At 43.8% G+C, this 18717-nt stretch overlaps 1 pseudogene; it reads left to right on the top strand.

The window, feature by feature from the left end:
• Positions 1 to 969: 969 nt before the first annotated feature.
• On the top strand, positions 970 to 8454 carry LOC108815756 (monodehydroascorbate reductase 1, peroxisomal-like; annotated as a pseudogene).
• The last annotated feature ends 10263 nt before the right edge of the window (positions 8455 to 18717 follow it).

Here is an 18717-nt window from a genome sequence, read left to right as displayed (position 1 = left end):
ACAGTTGACAATGCATGTGCCGACGTTAGAGAATGGATATCATACTTATGTTTGTCATCTACTACAATTAACAATACAAGTGCAGGTGTTTCTTCCCAGCTATATCGTCATGGGAACGTCCAGCTCCACACTTTCTAAAGTGCAATTACGATGCAGCATATGATCTAATTTCAAACCAAGTACGAGGTGCCTGGATTATTCGGGATTGTTATGGTCATCCTTATATGTGGGGCTCAGCTAATTTGGGGTTTGCGAATTCTAGTTTAGTTGCAGAGGAAATGGCTTTACTTGTAGCAATGCAAAATGTTTGGATAGGAGGATACCCTGACATGATTTTTGAAGGGGATTCATAAATCTTGGTTAAAACAATCAATGCACAACTTACAGATTCACCAATTCAGAATCTTATTGAAGAAATCACCAGCTTGAGAAACAAGCTTTCTACATTAACATTTTTGTTTGTTAAACGTAATGGAAATAAAGCTGCCCATGTAATTGTTCAACATGGACTAGAAAATTCTATTTTTGAAAATTGTAAAGTTTATCCACCTAAGTGGTTAACTCCAACTTTGTACTCAGATATTATGTTTTCTTAATAAAGTTAAGTTTTGTCGGAAAAAAATGTATTGTCAGATTATCTCTAGCAATCATAGCTTGGAAACTAATGTATCTCAACTATTTTAGCTTTAAATTAGTTATTCTGGCTTTATTTGTCCAACAGATTAAAAACCCAATAATATTATAAACCCATCACACTAAATAATTAACTTCACTACTTGTTTGTCCCATAAACGTGGCACATTTGTGACTTTTCCAGTTTGCACCAAACTAATGGACTTCAATCACGACTATTAAATAATTCAATTGCGAATATCTTGCCACGTGTAAGATTTGGTATTCATCATCCAATCAACGCCCGAGTTTTTTGGTTACGTTGTAGCCAATTAGACTCATTCTCACACAAACCAACTTAAAGATTAGCAACAACCTCTGAGTGACAATCGGATAAAATGGCGGAGAAGAGCTTCAAGTACATCATCCTCGGCGGCGGCGTCTATGCCGTTAGTACTCTAATAGAGATCGAGAGCAAAGAGAGTTTTGGTATAACGATCTCTTATTTTCCACAAAAGGAATGTGTTTGTTACAAGCTATTTATATACACTTACAGACTTGTTAACCAAACTGAAATCAAGTATACCAGCTAATCTAACTAATATTAAACCAGACTAAACCGGTATTCAAATATACACTTAATATTCCCCCTCAAGATGGAGGTGCATAAATGTTTATCAACCCCATCTTGCTCATATTCTCCCGGAAAGGAGCTGGATGTAACGCTTTGGTAAGCATATCCGCTAACTGATCTCCGGTCCGAACAAACATAGTCTTCACAATTCCCTTCACGATGCATTCTCTTACTTTGTGACAATCAAACTCGACGTGTTTGGTCCGCTCATGAAATACGGAATTACTCGCAATGTAGAGAGCAGCCATGTTGTCACCATAGAGATAAGCAGGAAGAGAAAAAGGTAGACGAAGAAACTTCAACACTTGAGTAAGCCACATAATCTCTTTACTCGCAACACACATGGCTCTGTATTCTGCCTCCGCTGAAATCAATGACACTGTATCTTGTTTCTTGGATCGCCATGACACCAAGGAACATAGCATAACCAGTCACTGATCTACGATCATCATTACAAGTTCCCCAATCAGAGTCTGAGAATGCTCTTAGATCAAAAGTCGCATCAGTTCCATAGAGAAGACCTTGACCAATTGAACCTTTCAAATATCTCAGAACTTTGTGAAGTGCTTTGAGATGAACATCACGAGGATCAGAGGAGAACTGAGCCAGCTTCGAGACAGCAAAAGAAATGTCTGGCCTTGTGATTGTGAGATATTTTAGCTTCCCTATTAACCTTCGACATTGTTTCTTATCTTCCAGTACAATACCATCTTCTTTTGACAGCTTCTGGTTAGGTTCCATTGGTATCGATGATGGTTTACAGTCTGAGAAACCCAATGCTTCCAACATATCCAATACATACTTTCTTTGACACAACGTAATCCCTGCAGCCGATCTTGCAACTTCAATGCCAAGAAAAAATTTAGGAGGCCCGAGATCACGTAGCTGAAATGCAGATGCAAGCTTCTCTATCAAATCATTAGCATCATCTTCTCGTGTACTGGATATAAGAATGTCATCGACATATACACTCACTACTATGAAGACCCCATCATGTTTTTGAAGAAACAGAGTATGTTCACCTGGGCATTGTTCAAAGCCAAGCTGAAGCAACGTCGTGGAAAATTTAAGAAACCACTGACGCGATGCTTGCTTTAATCCATAAATGGATTTATGTAAGCGACAAACAGCTGTTGGTGATACTTCTTCCCCCTGAATATCAGCATACCCTGGTGGAATCTTCATATATATTTCTTCATCAAGGTCTCCATTCAAGAAAGCATTCGATACATCAATCTGTCTCATAAACCAATTCATCTTTGGTGCAAGAGTAAACATCAACTTCACTGTCACCATCTTCGCTACTGGAGAAAACATATCATTGTAGTCAATCCCTTCTTGTTGCGTGTAACCTTTCGCAACAAGTCTTGATTTAGGACGTTCTACTGTGCCATCTGCATGATACTTAATCGTATGCAACCATTTACACCCAACTGCAGTCTTACCCGGAGGTAACTCAGTAATGCTCCAAGTATTGGTGCGAATGAAAGCTCCAATCTCCTTCCCTATAGACTCACGCCATATCTTATCTTCTAATGCCTCAGAGATTCTTGTAGGAATCTTAGCCGGAGTGATGATATTAACAAAAGCACGAAAAGGCTCAGATAGATATGAATAAGAAATGTAGTTTGTGAGAGGATAAGGAGAGGTGTGTTTAGGTGTAATGTTGGGTATAGAAAGGTCAGATATATGAGTAGAAGTACTATTATAGCAATGAAAATCCTGCAGGTGAGAAGGCTTTTTCTTTTGCCTTGTAGATTTAAGTTCACTTGGAACAGAAATCTCGGAAGACATCTCATCTTGAGGAAGATGAGAATCAGATGATGGGTGCACAAGAGGCAATGAACCATCTATAGGTGCAGGTGAATGAAGATGAGGAAAGAAACTTTTGACATCATCGTTTATGTGTGATGATGCAAAAGGGAAAATATCCTCATAGAATATAACATATCTAGAAATAGAAACTGAGCATGTCTCTATATCTAAGAGTTTGTAGCCTTTGTAACCAGTAGGGTATCCTAGAAAAACACAGGCTCTATCTCTAGGTTCGAACTTGTTTCTAGACTTAGGAGAGGTGGAAACATAGCAAAGGCAGCCAAAGGTTTTGAGTAACTGATATTCGGGAACCTTAGAGGTAAGTCTTTCATATGGAGTTTTGTTTTCTATTACTGGAGAGGGTAACCTATTGATAAGAAACACAGCGGTTAAAACACAGTCTCTACTCTAATGGCATTCCAGATTGGAACATCAGTGCTCTAGCTACATTCAACAGATGCTGATGTTTTTTTCTACTACAGAATTTTGTTCTGGAGTTTCAGGACAAGAGTGAAATGCTTTAATGCCTTTATCATGATAGAGTTTAGTGAAATTCAGTTCATTCGCATTATCAGATCTAACAGCACAAACACGAGCACTCAATTGATTCTCTATCATCTCTATATAACCAGGAAAAACATGCAACACATCCGACTTCTGTTTCATTAAGTAAACCCAAGTTGCTCTGCTATAATCATCTACTATAGTTAAAAAATACTTGTAACCATCAACAGTTGGAACAGCAAATGGACCCCAAGTATCAATATGAATTAACTCCAAAGGTTTTGAACAGAGATGATTGCGAGAAACAAAAGGAATACGCTTTTGTTTAGACAAATGACAAAAATGACAATTTTCAGTGTGTTTTACAATGTTTTGCTTTGATAAAAGTAAAGTATCAGATAGAGAATGGATTTTCTTCATGGAAGGATGTCCTAGTCTTTTGTGCCATGTCAAAGAATCAACGACGATGCTAGAAAACACAGAGACATTACCTGGACCCTGACCAACAAGATTAGCATGCCACGTATGATGATCTAAGACACATAAATTTGCAACTTGACTACCTCGACCAATCATCAACTCCCGAGTAAGAGCCTGAATCAAACAAGAATCAGAAGTAAAGCTAACTTGAGAGTTCAAAGATTTAGTAATAACACTAACGCTCAACAAGTTAAATTTGAATTCAGGTATATGCAGAACACTGTAAAGAGAGATTGCATCAGTGAGTTGAATGTAACCAGTGCCAGATATTTTAACCGTGTAACCATTAGGTAAGGTGACAAAGGTATTTTCTAAGGCTCGGTAATCTCTATATAAACTTCTATTATGGGTGACATGATGACTAGCTCCTGAGTCTATGATCCAATCACTAAGAGACAGCTCAGTTCCTTGAGATATATTTGAAGTCAACATGTCATAGTAAGAGAGATTATATAGAGACAGAAAAGTACCAGAGATTTGTGAAATCATTGGTACAGAGGATGATGTAGAGGCACTAGACTTGTCAGAGCATGGCGTGACCCCAGAGGACTGAAGTTTAGAGTTGAAAAACGCAATCATTTGTTGGAGCTGATCTTTGGTCATGTTGTTGCTCACTTCATCGAAACCTTGATCTTTTGCAGGTGCAGTAGAGCCAACTGATGCCAAGTTTTCATTTCCAACAGAGTTATTCTTCTTAGCTCTTGGGTGTCCCGGTGGATAACCATGCACTTTGTAACACTTATCAACAGTATGTCCAATACGGAAACAATGTGAGCATTTTGGTTTCTGAAAGTTCCCATGATCTAGCAAGACTTGGTTCTGATTCTGATCAGTTGTAGATGAATGAGACTGAAACGCTCTTGGAGTCGGAGTCAGCTTTGGTGTTCCTCCTAACAATCTCTGACTCTCATCTTGATCCAACATATTGTAGATGTCATTCAATCCCGGTCTTGGCTTCATGTTGAGTATCTGTCCACAGACGTTGTTGAAATTATCATTTAATCCCATAAGAAATTGTATGATACGGCTTGTTTCAGCATCTTCTAGCAGTTCCTGAACTTGATCACAGTTGCATTTCTTCACCACACTGGATTTTGTGTTCGCTAACTGCTCCCACAATATCTTCTTCTTGGTAAAGTATGTCGATAGATCAAGATCCCCTTGCTTCAGAGTCATAACCGCCTGTTCCAACTGATATTTTCGTGGAAGATTATTCACCTTGAACCTTCTAAACAAGTCATCCCATATCTCAGCAGCATCTTGATAATAGAGAATACTATCATAAATCTCCTTGCTAACGACATTAAGAATCCACGATTTCACCATACTATTGCAGCGACTCCATATTTTAAACAAACTATCCTCAATCGATGGCCTAGGTAAAGATCCATCCACAAAACTCAGTTTATTCTTCGCATCTAAGCTAATCCTCATCGCAATCGACCAGCTATTATAGTTAGTTCCATCAAGAGTATGAACAACTATCGTCAGACCTGGATGATCAGCTGAGTGAAGGAAGAATGGACTGTGGATGCTATCGTAAGAGTCCGAGACCTTCATCGGTGTCTTCGACTCTCCCGGAGTCATCGATCGTCGATATTGTTGTTGATTCGGTATCGCCGTAACCGCTTCATCAGGAATCTGAAATCCAATTGGAGTTTTGGATGCAGATCTGTCTTCATCGGATACTGAGCTTCGCGTCTTCATTTTCCCCCTTTCTTCCCCATGTCAACCTCGATCAAGCTTGCAGAAGAGATGATATGAACAATCGGAGGTCGTAGAGCTGAGGATCAAGCAGAAATTGAAGATGACGAAGGTGAAATCGAAGAAGAAAACAGAGATTGCTCTGATACCATAATAGAGATCGAGAGCAAAGAGAGTTTTGGTATAACGATCTCTTATTTTCCAAAAAAGGAATGTGTTTGTTACAAGCTATTTATATACACTTACAGACTTGTTAACCAAACTGAAATCAAGTATACCAGCTAATCTAACTAATATTAAACCAGACTAAACCGGTATTCAAATATACACTTAATATACTCTCTTAAGATTATTTAGTTTCTCGTGGCTTGAATCTCGTAATTGTTGATTAGATTGTTTGAATCGCGAGATTTGAACATACGATGGGTGACTGATTTGATTTTGATCATTGATATGGTATTACAAATCATCGCAAATTTGATTTTGAAATCGAACAAACGCATAGTTGATTGATCCATTTCCAAGGTGGTTTCATATTGCTGGATTTGATTTTGATAAAATAAAAGATGTATTTTCTTCCTCACAGGGATACGCAGCTAAGGAGTTTGCCAATCAAGGGGTTAAGCCAGGAGAGTTGGCAGTTATCTCCAAAGAGGCTGTAAGCTTTAGAAACCTGATTTATGAATGATGCGGTCTTTATGATTTTTTATTTACTGTATGTTGACTCTTATGGTTAGGTGGCTCCTTATGAACGCCCTGCTCCTAGCAAAGGATATTTGTTTCCTCGAGAAAGCATAGAAATCTTTACTTCTGTAACTGCAGGGGCTGCTAGACTTCCAGGTTTCCATTGATGTGTTGGTAGTGCTGGAGAAAAACTGCTTCCTGAATCTTACAAAAATAAAGGTGACCAACTCATATCCCACTGGTTGAGGATTATTCTATGCTCCCACTTGTTACTTCTATCAATGTTACACTTATATGCAAGCTTAAGTGGTTGTTATAGTGGAACTTAATCGTGTTAGCTTAAGTGGTTGTTATAGTGGAACTTAATCGTGTTATCATTTTGCATTGTTTCTTTGCCTTTGCAGGGATTGAGTTGATACTGAGTACAGAAATAGTGAAAGCCGATCTTGCTGCCAAGAGTCTTGTCAGTGCAACTGGAGATGTCTTCAAATATAAGACTCTCATCATTGCTACTGGTTCTACTGTAAATACCAGACATCCTTGCATTTCTCACATCCGCAAGTTTCTTGTGTATTCCCTAATGTAAATAAAGTAATTCTTTTTCATTTCTTTCCAGGTTCTCAGATTGACTGATTTTGGAGTGAAAGGTGCAGACTTTAAGAACATCCTATATCTCAGAGAGATTGATGATGCCGACAAATTGGCTGAAGCAATTAAAGAGAAAGGCGGAAAGGCTATAGTTGTTGGTGGAGGTTACATTGGCCTTGCGCTTAGTGCAGCTTTGAGGATCAACGATTTTGATGTCACTATGGTTTTCCCTGAACCTTGGTGCAGTAAGTTGATTCATATCTCTCTCTCTGTTTAGTTATTCATATATGTATAACTTAGTTCACATGATAAAACAACATTCACGCAGTGCCTAAGCTTTTCACCGCTGATATTGCTGCTTTCTATGAGACTTATTACACTAACAAGGGAGTGAAGATCATTAAAGGAACAGTGGCATCTGGTTTCACCGCTCATCCCAATGGTGAGGTAAAACTAAATCAACATTAAGAGTAAGCGAGCAATCCACTTTTCTTGATTTTCTAGAAACTGAAATCGACTTTGGTTTTTGGTTTTAGTAAAACCAATCAGATTATAAACGATTCTGGTTCAGTTTGGTTTATGTGATTAATTAGTTTTTCCAAGCTGTATCAGTGCAAATGTCTTACTTATTCTGCTTCTGCAGGTGAATGAAGTACAATTTAAGGATGGAAGGTCACTGGAAGCGGACATTGTGATAGTTGGAGTCGGTGCAAAACCATTGACATCCTTATTCAAGGGACAGGTCGAGGAAGACAAAGGTGGAATTAAGGTAACTATCTGTTTTAAGCGCGTCTCTTCCTGCTCTGATTCGTATCTTTTAACCGGTTGGTCGTTTCTTACAGACCGATGCATTCTTCAAAACAAGTGATAGAACCAAAATCGAGCACCATCTTTTTTGGTTCATGGACACGGCCCAAAGTGGCTATCTTGTAAACCAGCTCGACCCAACCAAGGTTTCTCCACCAGTTTGTGCTGATCACAACGACCGAGCTGCACGTTCTGTCCACCGTATTGACCCGCGTACGTCCGAAATGGAGCTTCGGCTGGAGCCATGACCAGGAGACCGAATTAACCGTATCAGAGCTCATCTTTTCCGACTAACTCGACATTCTAAGACCCAGGGTCGAGCCAGACTTAGCTTGGGTCGTGAGGAAACCGAACACGGACATGCATTCTCATCCGGCGGACCATCCGGACAGTCCCACATGCGTCCTTATTTTTACCCCGTGCATCCATCTTATTCGGATGCATCTGGACACTTGCACAAATCTTGACCAGTCTACATTAGAGTCCACACCCTTGACCAGTCTTCATCAAAATCACCAACCTTGACCAAGACTACATCATTTTCCGCACATTTGACTCCCTTTAATAATTCTAGTCAAATGTTGTATTTCCGATGTATCTTTTTCCGCACTTTCTTTATTTCTTTCTTTGACAACATCTAGTATAAATATGTAATCTCTACAATGAATAAAATAAGTTCATTTTGGTTTAATTTTCGTTTCTATTCTCTGAGTGAGAGAGAGATTTCTTAGCTAGTTCATCGGTGTGAACCGGCTTGTTGATTTGGTGGTCAACCAATCATCTTTGTGTGCTGTTTGGTGGTTAGCCAACGCACTACATCCGCTCTTTGGTGGTTAGCCTTAGATCGTGGGTATATCAAGAGTCATTCCGCACCTTTTGACGATCCTATCAATCCATCCCAGTTCCAGAAGTGCCTTCTCCTTCTCGGTTCATATCCAACATCCGGCTAAAGTGATCCTTCCCGATTTTGGTTCTATCATTTGGTATCAGAGCCACTTTGGCTGGTTTGTTTGTCATTCTTCTTTTCATCTTCTCATCTCTTCATCAATTTATTTTCTTATTTATTTTTGGATCCGGGCTGTTCCTTTACTCCCTTGTGATCACCATTTAAAAAAAAGAAGAAAAAAAGTAAAAGTTTTGGCTTGAATCACTTCTGAAGAGTCCAGGGGGAGTGGTGGAAGAGAAAGCCTGCTGTTTTTTAGGATAGTTAAGGCGGATCCACACAAAAAAAAATCTCTTCATCTTTCTTTTTCTTTTCTTTTTCCCATAAAGTTTGTTTTGGGTTTTGATTGTTGAGTTTTGACGGGCTATCATCCTTTGAACCAGTGAATGAACTCTGAGTGATCACCTAAAAAAATCGTGAGATTAAACACTTGAGAGTGTGAGGAATATTTTTATCTGTTAATCTTTTGTGTTGAGAATTTTTCAGGTTAAGATGTTTCGACTTCTCAAGAAATCAAATCAGGCTTCAAAACCGCAACAAGACGTCTACTTTCCTTTTAAAGCTGTTTTTGAAAAGGAGCAATTGATTTTTGATAAGAAACAATTTACTTCTAATGAGTTTGATTCTGTGCAGAAACAAAGGAAGAGACGAAACAGGTCCAATGATGATGAGAAGAGGGTCAGAAGTGGTTATCGTCCCTTCACCAAAGCCAAGAGAAAGAATCGTGATATGCTATATCAGAATGAACTTCAGACTTATGCCAGCTTTGAGAAGATGTTGCATAAGGCAATTCATTCTATCCGGCAACTCAAAAAGAAGGGAAACACCAATACTTCTTCAGCACCAAAACAACAATGTAAGTCTTCTTGTAAGACCCGAACCTGGCCAGCTAGGCCGCGGTCGACGCCTCACGTCGCTCGGTCCACACACTGACCGGACCACTCAATTTTTCGCGCTTTATCTATACTTTCCCCTAAGGGCGAAGCCTATCTTAGACCTTAGCTTAAGACTACCTTAGTCATTTCATAACTTAGATCCTTTCAACTTATGCACAGCGGAATATTATCTATTGTGGGAACCGAAATTCGCACCGTCAATATTTCGTATATTTTAGGAAAGTAGGAAAACCCTAATTTCCCAGAGGTCCTGGATTTCTGAGAAACCACACGTCAAGCAATCAAAACACGAAAATAACGGAAAATAAAAATAAAAATCGTAAAAAGAGAGCAAGAAGGATTTTATTTCGAATCTGCGTATGAGCGTAACAACAACAAGGTAACGTGCTTCGGCTACGAGAGCTGTCGGCGAGATCCCTAGTTCTAATACCCGAAGGTGGCTAAACCTACTTGAATCGCAGCTCGAAAATAAAAACGAAAAGTTGCCTAAAATGCTCTAAGTGCTAAGTTGCTCTGGAAAAGTGATGCATTTATGCCTCTCGCTTTGAACTCCTTATATACTCCCTCCAAGGTCGGTTTACGCTTCCCCCTTTTTTCCTTAAGCCGTCATAGTCGAAAAATGGGAATATTCCATTTTATCCGATCTTCATGATTATCTGCGGAAAGTTTCCATTTTTTCCGCAGAAATTGATGCTTATGCACCAAGCATAAACCGTCATTAGGTTTATGGGTTTTTAAGAAATCGCAAGTGGGCCTCGAATCAAGTTTAGGACCTCTCTGGGCCTTATTTTTGATTCGAGACTTTTTTACGATTTCTACGATAAGGTAAGTCTCCGCGGTTTTATCGTAAACCAAACGGACGATTCCATTTGATCGAGAGACCAAGAAACGGATAGTCGTGAGTTGCGGAGAACGGCTATATGGATAGTCGAGAATGCATAGTTTTATGTCGTATCGTCGTTTCGGAAGACTTTGGACATTTCGGAGAATGATCGATGCACGAACGCTCGATTGCTACAACGACCGAGCTTCGTGCGGAGCTCGGTCGCTATAGCGACCGAGCTTGTGGATTGGCTCGGTCGCTATAGCGACCGAGCTTCGTATGATCCTGCGATTATCACGTTCCTATTCTCGTGTTTCGTCGATTCTTCGATGATCATGTTTCGAAGAGAACTCTGTTTAATTTGCGGAACTTTTCGCAAGATATTTTATTTTAACGATTTTTTTTCGTAAAAATAAGATAAAATTTATTTTATCGAATGTTTCGATACTAACTTGGTAACTTCGATGATCACACCTCTTCTCTTTTCTTTCTCTCAAATTCTCTCTCAAGATGTCTTTCTCTCAAGATGGCATGATGAATTCAGATGCTGAAATGGTTGAAGCTCCGCTGGCCCCAGTTGATGAATCTGCACCCGAACCTACTTGTGTTGCTCGCTTCCTTTTGTTCCGCGAGAGGATGGCTCGTCGCAAAGCCGAGAAGGAAATCATCCAGACCACCGAAGAGAAATAATCCTCTCCTGAAGCGACAGACGCCCCAGCTTCCGGTTCCGAGGTCCCAATCCTTCCCGAGGTCGGAGAGCGTTTCGAGATGCAGTCTCTAGAAGTTCTGTAAGACCCAAACCTGGATCCCATGATCCAACCAGTCCGCGGCCTTACCTAAACATCTAAGTGCAATTCTGCCGGTTAAGGTTCAATCTTTACTTAGACATTTTTTAATCATTTGAGGTTCATGCAATAATAATATCAATGCGGAAGCTTAAGGCAAACATCATATTATATATATAAGACAAATGTGATCCATACAATTGTTGGGGTCAAAAACGGTTATCTCGAAATCAACGGCTAAAAATATTTATCATGCGCGGACTTTCCATAAAACAAGCGTCGAAGCAAAACAAGTCGTACATCTTAAAAAACCTATGTTAAAGTCGATCGTTCTTGTTTTACACGATAAACTTTACGAGAAAACCAACTCAAGAAGAACCGAGAGACATTAGGTCCGTAGCTGAGATGACACGACCATACGAAAGTATACGGAAGAAACGGGAAGTGATCTAAGTTTGGATAGGCCGAACGACAAGGAATCCGCCTTGGAACTTCAAAGAGCCCGTTCTCTCAAACCGTGAGGACCCAGAGAACGATCAAGATATCAAATCGAAGCCCTCGTCGAGACGCACGTGCTGGTCCTGGCCGCCGGCGGCTAGCCCCCGTGCTGGTCCTGGCCGCCGGGCGGCTAGCCCCCGTGCTGGTCCTGGCCGCCGGGAAACTTCAAAGAGCCCGTTTTCTCAAACCGTGAGGACCCAGAAAACGATCAACATATCAAATCGAAGCCCTCGTCGAGACGCACGTGCTGGTCCGTAGCCGCCGGGCAGCTAGCCCCCGTGCTTGGCGTGGCCGCCGGCGGCTAGCGCCCGTGCTGGCCGTGGCCGCCAGCGGCTAGCGCCCGTGCTGGCCGTGGCCGCCGGGCGACTAGCCCCGTGCTGGCCGTGGCCGCCGGCGGCTAGCGCCCGTGCTGGCCATGGCCGCCGGGCGGCTAGCCCCGTGCTGGCTCGGGTCGTCGGATGACAAGCTTCCGTGCATAAGTTCTAGGCCCCGGCCGTCAGAAGTCTGTACTTTGCGTCTTTCCCAAGTTTTCGCGGAACGAATCGTTGAGATTCCGCGTACAAAACTCCCGCTCTTACTCCAAACTAAGATCGTCAGAAACACTTCGGAAACTCGTAAGATATCAACGGGAAGGAAGATCTTAAATTCTTCGTGCGAAACAGTGATGGTTATCTTAAGACACCACTCATCTCAACTCTACGAAGGATTGAAGATCTTCCGAAGAAATCGTAGAAAACAACGGAAGTCCTAGAAACGGGCCGGAAGGGACCAAACGCGATCGGACAGTCCGCTTACGATTGTCTGAGATAGATACGACGATTTACGTTTATCTTCACATAACAAGATAAATGCTAAATTTCCAGAAGGATAAATGTCAAGTTTCCCGAAGATAAATGTCAAGTTTCCCGATAAACATGAAGGCCGACAAAAATGGAAAAAGCCCGCTTTGCGGCCCAAAAGGAGAATAGACCGTCATAAGAAGGAGTATATAAAGGAGCTTTGGGAGAGGAGGAAAGGCAGAGCGAAAATCATTAAGAGAGAGAGAAATCCGAGATTGGAGACCTAGAGAGCTCCTGTTAGGTTAAGAACTTAGAATTTAGGCGGTAGACTAGCAGGGTAGGACCTAGAACGTCCGGCCGCCTCTCGTTCTATTTTCATCATGTCCGCAGGCTCCTGTCTCTCTCGGAAGGATCTAACAATCCTTTTACTTAGAGTTCCGCACATAGAAACCCTAGGCATTATTCTCGACATGCCTGTTTCTATGACTAACGCTCGTACTAGACGAACTCCGCCAGGCAGTTCGATCTCTTGTTCAAACCCTTCTAACTGAACTACGTCCGACTTGATCCTCGAAAGGGGTACGTAGGCAGCCTTCCTTAAGGTCTAGTCCCAAATCTCAATAAAACCTTTCCGCATTTATTTGATCACTTGTCGTTGGTTGTCGCAGAGAATCCGGACCTTCAGGGAAAGTTAGGTTTACTTAGCTTTCCTCCGTTTTACTTAATTAAAATCGACAGTGCGAATTTCGGTTCCCACAGTTTGGCGCTAGAAGGAGGGGGGGGTCGGATTCTCTTACTCAAAAACGTACGATTGGTAACAACAGCATGGCCACATCACCTGTCCGCAACATCGTGTCATTCGGGGACAGAGCAACGGCTGGTCAAGCCAAACCTCACGACGAACTCCTCGTTATCAGACTAACGATCCAGGACATCGACGTAGCGAGAATATTGGTCGACACCGGATGCTCGACAAATATTATATATAAAAAGACTCTCGAGAGGATGGGAATCGACCTAAGCGCGATCACGGACGATCCCAATCCGATAATCGGACTCTCAGGAAACATCACAATGACCCTCGGCTCGGTCGATCTCTCGGTCAGGGCCGGGAGCGTCACGAAGATGGTGGAATTTTTGGTAGTCGACGGTCCAGCAGCATATAACGCGATCGTCGGGACTCCATGGTTAAACTCCATGCGAGCAATCCCCTCGACTTTCCATCTGTGCCTCAAATTTCCGACCCTCTTCGGAGTAGAAAACAATACAAGGAGATCGTAAAGCGCCGCAAGTCTGCTTGGCCGCTGGGTTAAAACGAAAAAACTCTGAGCCCGAAACTAACCCAAAAAAGCAAGCAACCCACGAACCAGCATCGCAGGACCCTCCAGAAATCTTCTGGCAATCGCAAAGAGCTGAAGCCTTAGAAGGGAAATGTGAGCCCACTTGCGAACCAGTAATTTCGGTCTGCCTCGACGAGACTAACCCAGAGCGGTGCGTGGAGATTGGAGCCAATATCCGCGATCCGTTGAAAGCAGAACTCATCGCATGTCTCAAGAAGAACCTTAACACGTTCGCTTGGGCTGCAGAAGATATGCCGGGAATCGACATCAACATAACAAACACGAACACTCGTAAACCGAAGGAACCGAGCAGCCGACCCCGGCCTTGGCTGTAGCCGCCGGGCGGCTAGCGCCCGTGCTGGCCGTGGCCGCCGGGCGGCTAGCCCCCGTGCTGGCCGTGGCCGCCGGCGGCTAGCTCCCGTGCTGGCCGTGGCCGCCGGGCGGCTAGCCCCGTGCTGGCCGTGGCCGCCGGCGGCTAGCGCCCGTGCTGGCCGTGGCCGCCGGGCGGCTAGCCCCGTGCTGGCCGTGGCCGCCGGCGGCTAGTGCCCGTGCTGGCCGTGGCCGCCGGGCGGCTAGCCCCGTGCTGACCGTAGCCGGCGGCGGCTAGCGCCCGTGCAGGCCGTGGCCGCCGGGCGGCTAGCCCCGTGCTGGCTCGGGTCTTCAGACAACAATCTCCGGTACACAAGTCCCAGGCCCCGGCCGTCAGAAATCTGTACTTCGAGTCTTTCCCAAAGTCCTCGCATGACGAATCATTGAGATTCCGCGTACGAAACTCCGGTTCTTACTCCAAACTAAGACCGTCGGAAACACTTCGGAAACTCGTAAGATATCAACGGGAAGGAAGATCTTAAAATCTTCGTACGAAACAGCGATGGTTATCTTAAGACATCACTCATCTCAACTCTACGAACGAATGAAGAACTTCCGAAGAAATCGTAGAAAACAACGGAAGTCCTAGAGACGGCCCGAAAGGGGCCAAACGTGATCGGACAGTCCGTTTACGATTATCTAAGATAGACACGACGATTTACATTTATCTTTACGTAACAAGATAAATGCTAAATTTCCGGAAGGATAAATGTCAAGTTTCCCGAAGATCAATGTCAAGTTTCCCGATAAGTATGGAGGCCGACGAAAATCAGCGTTTCTATTGCTAAAATTCGATAACATTTTACGGAACACCTTTCGTAAAATAAATTCTCGAAAATATTTCACGAAACAGCTTTTGCATGATTAAACTCGACAGCATTTTACAAAACAGTTTCCGTAAAATTAACTCGACAACATTTTGTGAAATAACTCTCGTAAAATAAAAGGTCAACAACGTTCTAAGAAACAATTCCTTGCTGGGATCATGATGAAATCAATGTCCAAAAGTCTCAGAAAAACAATTAAAGAAACCTCGAGAGACTAAGTGTAGATCGAGAAACCTTTAAAAACAAATGAGAAAAACGGCTAAAAATATTTATCATGCGCGGACTTTCCATAAAACAAGCGTCGAAAGCAAAACAAGTCGTACAGCTTAAAAAACCTATGTTAAAGTCGATCGTTCTTGTTTTACACGATAAACTTTACGAGAAAACCAACTCAAGAAGAACCGAGAGACATTAGGTCCGTAGCTGAGATGACACGACCATACGAAAGTATACGGAAGAAACGGGAAGTGATCTAAGTTTGGATAGGCCGAACGACAAGGAATCCGCCTTGAAACATCAAAGAGCCCGTTCTCTCAAACCGTGAGGACCCAGAGAACGATCAAGATATCAAATCGAAGCCCTCGTCGAGACGCACGTGCTGGTCCTGGCCGCCGGCGGCTAGCCCCGTGCTGGTCCTGGCCGCCGGGCGGCTAGCCCCCGTGCTGGTCCTGGCCGCCGGGAAACTTCAAAGAGCCCGTTTTCTCAAACCGTGAGGACTCAGAAAACGATCAACATATCAAATCGAAGCCATCATCGAGACGCACGTGCTGGTCCGTAGCCGCCGGGCGGCTAGCCCCCGTGCTGGCCATGGCCGCCGGCGGCTATCGCCCATGCTGGCCGTGGCCGCCGGCGGCTAGCGCCCGTGCTGGCCGTGGCCGCCGGGCGGCTAGCCCTGTGCTGGCCGTGGCCGCCGGCGGCTAGCGCCCGTGCTGGCCGTGGCCGCCGGGCGGCTAGCCCCGTGCTGGCCTTGGCCGGCGGCGGCTAGCGCCCGTGCTGGCCGTGGCCGCCGGGCGACTAGCCCCGTGCTGGCCGTGGCCGCCGGCGGCTAGCGCCCGTGCTGGCCGTGGCCGCCGGCGGCTAGCGCCCGTGCTGGCCATGGCCGCCGGGCGGCTATCCCCGTGCTGGCTCGGGTTGTCGGATGACAAGCTTCCGTGCATAAGTTCTAGGCCCCGGCCGTCAGAAGTCTGTACTTTGCGTCTTTCCCAAGTTTTCGCGGAACGAATCGTTGAGATTCCGCGTACAAAACTCCCGCTCTTACTCCAAACTAAGATCGTCGGAAACACTTCGGAAACTCGTAAGATATCAACGGGAAGGAAGATCTTAAATTCTTCGTGCGAAGCAGTGATGGTTATCTTAAGACACCACTCATCTCAACTCTACGAAGGATTGAAGATCTTCCGAAGAAATCGTAGAAAACAACGGAAGTCCTAGAAACGGGCCGAAAGGGACCAAACGCGATCGGACAGTCCGCTTACGATTGTCTGAGATAGATACGACGATTTACGTTTATCTTCACATAACAAGATAAATGCTAAATTTCCAGAAGGATAAATGTCAAGTTTCCCGAAGATAAATGTCAAGTTTCCCGATAAACATGAAGGCCGACGAAAAGTGAAAAAGCCCGCTTTGCGGCCCAAAAGGAGAATAGACCGTCATAAGAAGGAGTGTATAAAGGAGCTTTGGGAGAGGAGGAAAGGCAGAGCGAAAATCATTAAGAGAGAGAGAAATCCGAGATTGGAGACCTAGAGAGCTCCTGTTAGGTTAAGAACTTAGAATTTAGGCGGTAGACTAGCAGGGTAGGACCTAGAACGTCCGGCCGCCTCTCGTTCTATTTTCATCTTGTCCGCAGGCTCCTGTCTCTCTCGGAAGGATCTAACAATCCTTTTACTTAGAGTTCCGCACATAGAATACCTAGGCATTATTCTTGACATGCCTGTTTCTATGACTAACGCTCGTACTAGACGAACTCCGCCAGGCAGTTCGATCTCTTGTTCAAACCCTTCCAACTGAACTACGTCCGACTTGATCCTCGAAAGGGGTACGTAGGCAGCCTTCCTTAAGGTCCAGTCCCAAATCTCAATAAAACCTTTCCGCATTTATTTGGTCACTTGTCGTTGGTTGTCGCAGAGAATCCGGACCTTCAGGGAAAGTTAGGTTTACTTAGCTTTCCTCCGTTTTACTTAATTAAAATCGACAGTGCGAATTTCGGTTCCCACAACAATGTATTCAAATCACCAGTTGCACAATAGGCTAAACATAAATCCAATGTAACAACAAGTCACTACATCACACATCCCACACGGCCAAGGTCTTCATGGCTCCTTAGCCTTACCACGGTCCCTGTCAGAACCTGAAATCAAAACCCACAACACATATGCATAAGAATCATGACCGATATCCTAGCAAATACAATCCTAAGCATGGTCCGGACACTTAGCCTATTTCTGGCCAAAGGTGACCCATCCTGATACTTGTCCAAAAACTAATTAAAATTCATGATAAATCATGTTAATTCATGATTAAGAGAATGGTCCAAGCGGAATTCCCAGAACCGGCCTTGATCATATTGATCTTGGCCATGAACAGCCTAACCGGCCTCATGGTACCATCTCGAAATCAATGTTACAAAATTATTCTATCACGTTGATAATTCATTATAAATCCCCACTAAGAGATATCAAACGCCAAATCCCAATAACTCCCACTTGAAGCATGAGATCGGACCATACATGCCCAACCAAGGCCATAGAGAGATTACTCTGATCTAACCAAGCCTTGGTGGCGTGTCCATGAGTTTAGACCCATAGATAACTTCAGAATATGATAGAGAAGAGATATATTGACAGATAAAGAACAATAGATGCAACCATCCACACATGGATCAAACGGCCAAACCACCCGGATGGATGATTCATGGCAATTTGTACTTGGTTTGCATCCAGTACCTTAGGTGTGTGTTCGGAAGCCCCACACTCTTCTCTGCAGCCTTCTCCTTTCCTCTGGTATCCATTTCCGATCAAGTCTCCCTTGCCCACGGCTTAGAACTCACCGGAATCACCTTGCCTTGACACGGACTGCCTTTGCGGTCACACTTCTCTTTTCTCTCTTTGATTCTGTAGATATTTGGGCAGAGTTTCCCCTTATGTTTTTCGTGAATTATGTCGACAGAGGAGGGGTTTATTTATAGGGAAGAGGCTTGCCAACCGTCCGGACGCAATGATTGGCTCTTTGGCCAACGGTTACACCTTTTCGCCCAAACCGTTCAACCGCTTGCAAACCGTCCCTCTCTTCGTTTGGGCTGATCGATCTCAAGCCCAAATGCTTGCCCAAACGATTAGCTCACTTGTCAGAGCTTCCTAAACCCAGCGGACGTCCATGACCATCATCCGGTCCATGATCATCACTCATGGTCCGCAAAGACCGGCCAAGACTCCATCACTCAGTTCAAATGAGTTGAGCTGAGTACTAGTTGCCTGAGCTGAGTGAGCTTCTCCTCCAGCTCCAGTGAGCTGCCCAAGACTGTGTGAGCTCCTTACTAGCTCCACCTAGCTGATTGAGCTGCCTCCGGACCATGTCCAGCTTCCGGATCACTCATCCAGCTACCATTTCCTTCTTTCTTTCTTATTCTG

Source organism: Raphanus sativus, chromosome 7 (assembly GCF_000801105.2).
Source record: "Raphanus sativus cultivar WK10039 chromosome 7, ASM80110v3, whole genome shotgun sequence".
Taxonomy (NCBI): Eukaryota; Viridiplantae; Streptophyta; class Magnoliopsida; order Brassicales; family Brassicaceae; genus Raphanus; species Raphanus sativus.
The sequence above is the reverse complement of the archived record's forward strand: the minus strand, read 5'-3'. Positions and strand labels throughout refer to the sequence as shown.